The sequence below is a fragment of the Nomascus leucogenys genome, chromosome 11, assembly GCF_006542625.1.
Source record: "Nomascus leucogenys isolate Asia chromosome 11, Asia_NLE_v1, whole genome shotgun sequence".
NCBI classification, from domain to species: domain Eukaryota; kingdom Metazoa; phylum Chordata; class Mammalia; order Primates; family Hylobatidae; genus Nomascus; species Nomascus leucogenys.
In genome coordinates this window covers 104,825,279-104,832,969 of record NC_044391.1, presented here as the reverse complement: position 1 = coordinate 104,832,969, position 7,691 = coordinate 104,825,279, and positions in this window count along the sequence as shown.

Below are 7,691 nucleotides of genomic sequence, written 5' to 3'. Positions count from 1 at the left end.
TCAAGAGAGACCACTACTGTACCTGAATGTCAATTTTTTGTTGTTGTTGAAACTTCAAAAAGTTCAATGTGTGTAATATCACAAGTAATTAAAAAAGGGAATATTGCAATTATGATAAACATAAACTGTGATGACATGGAATATAACTCATATTTTAATCTTAATGCCTTATTAATCTAGGTTCAAATTATGGTTGAATTAGCTACAAGTCAGGTAACCAAATCAAGAACCTACTATTCATTCCAGTTTATCTAATTTAAATTCTTATTGCATTTCAGGTTCAAAAAAATTCACAGAAGCGATTGTGACTTTGACTAGTGATACAATTATTGGTATTAACAACAATGGAAATCGTGAGCTTCTTCCTGCATACATTTTCACTTTCTCAATTTTTAAATGAAAATTTGTTCAGAATACAAAACAAAATAGCACATTGTAAGAACTAAGAATTTCCTTTGGCTAGAATGGACAAGTAGAAAAACATACATAAAAGTATACTTTGTTTTCTGTATCCAATGATTTTACTCTATCTAATATTTATTAGATAAATTTGGGAACAGTGAATTAAGTATTAATATAAAATTGATTAAGCTTTGTATCAATTAAGGGTCTGTCTTCTTAAATGCTATTATCTGCCCCTTATTTTCATAGTTGACTCCTTGATTTGTTCACTGACAAAAGAGGTCTTCCTCTCCACTACTTTTACCCAATAAAAAATGGAAAATCCTGGACTAGAACACCTATAAAATCACCTTGTATTACGAAGTCTTCAACAGCAATGAGATATTTGTTTATTGCTCTGTATGTAACAGAGACTATCTCATAGATCTTTCCAAACACCTTCAGCCTGCTGCCTCCTGACTTTCGGGCATATTGACTTCCCCTGGACTTCCTGGGAACTCTCCCATTACTGGTCTCCATAACTACACGAAATGTAAACACTTCCTAGGTATAAATGATTTGCACAAGGGCATCTTAGGAGTGTGAGATGCATTCAGAATGTATCTTTTGGGCTTCCACATGTAATTTGCTAGCTTTTGCCTTCCCATTTTATACAATAAAGTAATACAAAGATTAGCTGGGCGTGGTTGTGGGCACCTGTAGTCCCAGCTACTCAGGAGGCTGAGGCAGGAGAATCACCTGAACCCGGGAGGCGGAGGTTGCAGTGAGCTGAGATCGCACCATTGCACTCCAGCCTGGAAACAGAGCAAGACTCCGTCTCAAAAAAAAAAAAAAAAAAAAAAAAAGTAAAGAAAAATGTTATCCTATCTCAAAGTACGGTGTCTAATATAGGTTCAAAATTGATAAAAATGAACTCATAATGCATAATCAAGCAAACAAAACGTAAGATTACTGATTGAACCATTATAACATTTTTGCAAATATCACAGTAGAATTATTCCCATCAAGAAAAAGTAAACAACTAAGTAGGCATCTCCAGACAAACTAAGTAGGAAAAGCTTCTTTCCAAACAAACATAATGACTGAAAGTTATATCTACATGAGTTAATGGATATAAGTTGATCAGACATGAATGAGGCTCTCAGGAAAGCACAGAAGAGTGGGTAAATATTTAGTAACAGAAATAATGATTGTCACACTGACATCTTTTGTGATCTTAAGGATAGAGTTGTGCCTTGTTGTCTGATTGGCTTGGGTGATCTCTGGTTAAAGAAAGGAAAATGGTTTAAATTCTCTAATAACAACGTTTAGATAGTTTATAAATATTATAAATATACCTTTTTAGCATTTGGTTGATCAAAGCCCCAGTCAAAATATGTGTGTTGTTTTAATTTCCACACCTAAAATAAAGGAAGAATAGCAACATATAAATCAGATAGTTGTCAGTTCATGTACAGCTGGCATTATTTACTAATATGTTGAACAAAGTTTTTAGTAAATTCTAGTTTCCGACTGAAGTTCATTTTTGTTTAAAAATAATTAGTGAATAACATCTCCTTAAAGCAAATTAATAATTTAATGCTATTTTACATAACTAGTTCTCTTATTTATCAACTTCCTTACTTGACAGTTTTTTTGTTTGTTTGTTTTTTGAGACGTTTTGCTCTTATTGCCCAGGCTGGAGCGCAATGGCGCAATCTCAGCTCACTGCAACCTCTGCCTCCCAGGTTCAAGCGATTCTCCTGCCTCAGCCTCCCTAGTAGTTGGGATTACAGGCATGTGCTGTCATGCCCAGCTAATTGTATTTTTAGCAGAGACAGGGTTTCTCCATGTTAGTCAGGCTGGTCTCAAACTCCCGACCTCAGGTGATCCGCCCGCCTCGGCCTCCCAAAGTGCTAGGATTACAGGTGTGAGCCACCGCGCCCAGCACTTGACAGTTTTATCCTGGAGTTTTATCCTGCAGTAAAATTTCTTGAGTGAAAAATGAGTAAAAGAAAAGTAATGTCAATAGCAAGCTAATGGTAGCACTGAAAAAACATATGCTCTGTGATAATTCTGCATTGGATATTTGAAGAGTGTCTGGAAATTGAGGTTTCATCCAAGTTTGGGGCCATTAAATAATTCTAAGAGTTAGCAATTTTTTTATCTTTTAATATATAAATGTATATTTCTTCTGCCTTGAATCTTGTAGAAACTTAATCCCCATATCCCCATAGAAACCAACTAATTCAGCACAATTCCTTTTTTTTTTTTTTTGGTGCAAGGGGAGAAGAGGAATGCTTAAGAGAAAATACCAGAACCTTGAGCTGTGTACAGAATAGCAATAGTATTTAAACACAAGTGGTTCTGGTTTCTGGCCCAGATATCTTTAAATAGAACTTGTAAATTCTTAACAAGTTTAGACAAATTCAAAAGTTGATTCCAAAACCAAATATAAACGACCTTTTTTTATAAACGTATACTCACAAACACATATGTATACCCAGACTGTGTTATGATCATGAAGTGAATGCTATCCTGTGTTTCCTTACTTTCAGAAGTGAACCTGACTTGCATGTACCCTTGGTAAAAAAATATTGCAACTAGGGCAAATTTGGGAATTGTTACTCCCAGCTAAGTAAATCTTCCTTCCCAATGGACAATAAGATCCTGAATCAATGTAGGGATGCAGGTCAATTCATGAAACATTTATAAAGAACCTAGTTTATGTCTGTCACTGGGTGGCAAATACTGGATTCAGATCCAATTTTAGACTCTGTGGGGTTGGCTAAGAGTAGAGCCAAACAAGAACTCCAAGATTGGTACTAAAATAGATTCAAATTCTTAGCAGGTGCAGACTGGAATAGAGCCTCTCACAACCAATATGGTCTAGAATTATACCTTATGGGGTAGAAAGCATAAAGCACTTCACCTGGTCATTTTCTATGGATTTTCAGGTAATACCAACCTAATCGATAAGAGTAAGGGATGGAAGAGAGAGGGTACAAAGTCTGAAGGAGATGTGTAATATCAGAATTAATCTACAGCGTGAGTGTACTGAAACAAGCTTATGTTTCCTTTAGAATGCAGAAATTCTATACAAAGAGGTTACTAACAGCCTTAAAGATAGTATGGATTAATGAGGGGCTTCTAAAAACTAATACCAGAAAACGAAGGAACCAACAACATCCTGACTAACGTGGCCCCTAAAACTTGTAGTAGTGAACTGCTGCACGCTATGTTCTACGCTACTCCATCTTCTCAAATTTAACCTTGAAAGAACACCACAGGAGATGACAAGAAAGGTTAACCAAGAGGTTTATCTTGAAAGATATATAGTAACTCAAAAGAAAGAAAGCCAGAAAATAATTGCAATATAGTAAATCTTTTTTTTTTTTTTTTTTTTTTTTTTGAGACAGTCTCACTCTGTTGCCAGGCTGGAGTGCAGTGGCATGATCTCGGCTCACTGCAACCTTCGCCTCCTGGGTTCAAGCGATTCTCCTGCCTCAGCCTCCCGCGTAGCTGGGACTACAGGTGCGTGCCACCATGTATTTTTAGTAGAGACGGGGTTTCACCACGTTGGCCAGGATGGCCTCGATCTCTTCACCTCGTGATCCACCCGCCTCGACCTCCCCAAGTGCTGGGATTACAGGTGTGGGCCACTGTGCCCAGCCAGTATATCTTTTATTTAAAAAATAACCAGAAAATTATATATAATAAGGTACTATACAAAACCAAGCAATTTTTATACATTTCAGATATTTTCACCCTATAGTCTCAAAAGCTAATTTATTTGATGGCTTTTTAAAAATCATAAACTTGCACTATCAAAATTTCAGTTTAAAGAATTACTCTGCAGCAGTGGTTCCTGAACCATGTTTTACAAATGTAATGTTTAAAGCCCAGCCTTCAAGCTATTTTCAACATTTCCAGTTTCTTAATGGAACCACCAAGACCATATTTACCCACCATGAGATAACAGAAACTGGCTGGCCGAGGTGGCTCACACCTGCAGTCCCAGCACTTTGAGAGGCTGAGGCAGGCGGATCACGAGGTCAAGGGTTCGAGACCAGCCTGGCCAACATAGTGAAACCCTGTCTCTACTAAAAATACAAAAAAATTAGCCAGGTGTGGTGGCGGGCACCTGTAATCCCAGCTACTCAGGAGGCTGAGGCAGGAGAAATGCTTGAACCCGGGAGGCGGAGGTTGCAGTGAGCCGAGATGGCATCACTACACTCCAGCCTGGGTGACACAGCAAGACTCTGTCTCAAAAAAAAAAAAAAAAAAAAAAAAGAGAAAAGAAAAAAGAAAAAAAAGAAAAGGTAACAGAAACCAACTAAAACCTTGAGTTTCTTTGGATAGAATGATAGCAACTAGGGATTATCCCATATTTATTAGAACCTCAAATGGGCAATACACTATATGACTTTGCTTGATGAGAAACAACACAGCTGTTGATGACAAATTTAGGAAAGCTTAAACAATGTGTCAGACTAAACAATATGGTTCTTTAACTAAAAAATAATACTATTGTCTCTTAAATCACAGGAAAAAAAAACTGAATTTCTCCAGTGTTTCTTTCCCTCGACTTAAAACTTCTGGCTACTGATATTCCTCAACCCTAAAGAAAGAAAAAAACTTGTTAACCATCAGACATCACACCTGGTATACCAAGCTGCCCTATTGAGCCTACTCATGCTTCTGACTAGACTTGATGTGTAAATTTACTGTTGTTTGGTTTTATCTCGCTAACATGTTTCTTTTAGGTATTTAATGCATTGTTTCATTTGATAATCAAAACACCTATAGATATATGATATAGTTATGTTTTCTGTTAGCAAAATGGTTTTGGTTATTTATCTATTGAGATGGAGTCTCGCTCTGTCGCCCAGGATGGAGTGCAGTGGCACAATCTTGGCTCACTGCAACCCCCACCTCCTGGGTTCAAGTGATTCTCCTGCCTCAGCCTCCCGAGTAGCTGGGATTACAGGAGCATGCTACCACACCAGGCTAATATTTTCTGTTTTTGTTTGTTTGTTTGTTTTTTAGTAGAGATGGGGGTTTCACTATGTTGGCCAGGTTGGTCTCGAACTCCTGACCTGGTGATCCACCTGCCCCGCCTCCCAAAGTGCTGGGATTACAAGCGTGAGTCACCATGCCCGGCCCGGTTTTGGTTTTTTAATTAAAATTAAATCTGCAAGGATGCCAGCAAGGAGCTCTGCCACTCGAACAAATTTGAGATTTTTTTTTTTTTTTTTTTTTTTTTGAGTCAGAGTCTCGCTGTGTCGCCCAGGCTGGAGTGCAGTGGTGCGATCTCGGCTCACTGCAAGCTCCGCCTCCCGGGTTCACGGCATTCTCCTGCCTCAGCCTCCTGGTAGCTGGGACTACAGGCGCTCACCACTACGCCCGGCTAATTTTTTGTATTTTTAGTAGAGACGGGGTTTCTCCGTGTTAGCCAGGATGGTCTTGATCTCCTGACCTCGTGATCTGCCCGCCTTGGCCTCCCAAAGTGCTGGGATTACAGGCGTGAGCCACCGCGCCCAGCCACAAATTTGAGATCTAATATTTTACATGACTTCTCTATGAATAAAAGCACGTAGTCAATGATTTATATTTATCTTAGTGGTGACACGAATTATTTACAGTGGTAGTCTTTGGAAACCTCAGTTGAGAGTAAAGCCCCCCCCCCCAGAAAAAAAGAGTAAAGCCCACTTTTTTTTTTTTTTTTTTGAGATGGAGTTTTGCTCCTGTTGCCCAGGCTGGAGTGCAATGGTGCAATCTCAGCTCACTGCAACCTCCACCTCCCGGGTTCAAGTGATTCTCCTGCCTCAGCCTCCCAAGTAGCTGGGATTACAGGCGCCCGCAGCCACACCCGGCTAATTTTTGTATTTTTAGTACAGACTGGGTTTCACCACGTTGGCCAGGCTGATCTTGAACTCCTGACCTCAGGTGATCCACCCGCCTCAGCCTCTGAAAGTACTGAGACTACAGGCGTGAGCCACTGCACCCAGTCAAAGCCCACTTTTAAAACATCAGTGTAGTAGTCTTTAAGATGTGCCAAATGTTGAAATACTTTAACTCTGGGATGATGAATATAGGCAGAGTGCCAAACTCTTCAATTTAAAAAAGTTTGCTTAGCTATTGTTTTATTGTTTATTTTTTGAGACAGGGTCTCACTATGTTGCCTATTCTGTTCTCAAACTCCAGAGCTCAAGAGATTCTCCTGCCTCAGCCTCTGGAGTAGCTGGGATGACAGGCAAGCACTTAATGTGTTTTTAATAGGAGAAACAATAGCGGTTTTTAAATGTCAACAGTTGTCAAGTGGCTATATACTCTCTAGTTGTTTCAGTCACACCAGAAATAAAATCACACAAAAATGTATTTTTCATACGTATACTTGTGAAGCTATTTACTTACATTTTTCCATTATACAGCCCATACCCAAATATTTTTTGAAAAAAGTGTCCCAAATTTTTGTCAAATATAATAGACAAAAATAACTGTGGTCACTTATTTGATTAATAGTATTTATTTTTCACAGGCTTGACCTTTGGGTTTTAATGAAATGGGAGAAAAACAAGGAAGTTAAAAAAAGTTATTGAAAAAGCATTAAGGTTCAACAACTTGGACAAAAGCCAGGAAAGTTTAAGTTAAAGCTGGTAGTCAGCCCTAACTCAGAATTTATTTCTTCTTCCTGTTTAGAGACTTAGGTTGTTGGCTTTGTTTGAATAAGCAAGCCTTTACTGAGTGATGGTTTTACTTTTTCAAAAGGTTAGACGATTGCATTTTGTACTTATTTAGATACATTAAATACTCTCAATGCACAAGTGATGAGGTGGTTCTGATCACAGGAGCTGCTCATTCCGGTGTAACCATCTCCTCTGGAATTTTAAAGAATGCATAACCAATGGGAACTGTTCGTATTCAACTCCTGCTTCATCCAGGGGAGCTCAAACTTCCTTCTACAAAAATGTATTAAGTCTTTGCCAGGCACGGTGGCTCACGCCTACAATCCCAGCACTTTGGGAGGCTGAGGTGGGTGGATCACCTGAGGTCAGGAGTTCAAGACTAGTCTGGCCAACATGGTGAAACCCCGTCCCTACTAAACATACAAAAACTAGCCGGGCGTGATGGCGGGCGCCTGTAATCCCAGCTACTCGGGAAACTGAGGCAGGAAAAGAATCGCTTGAACTCGGGAGGCGGAGATTGCAGTGAGCTGAGATGGCCTGGGTGACGGGGTGAGACCACTCCACTCTAGCCTGGGTGACAGAATGAGACCCTGTCTCAAAAACAAAACAAGTGTATTAAGT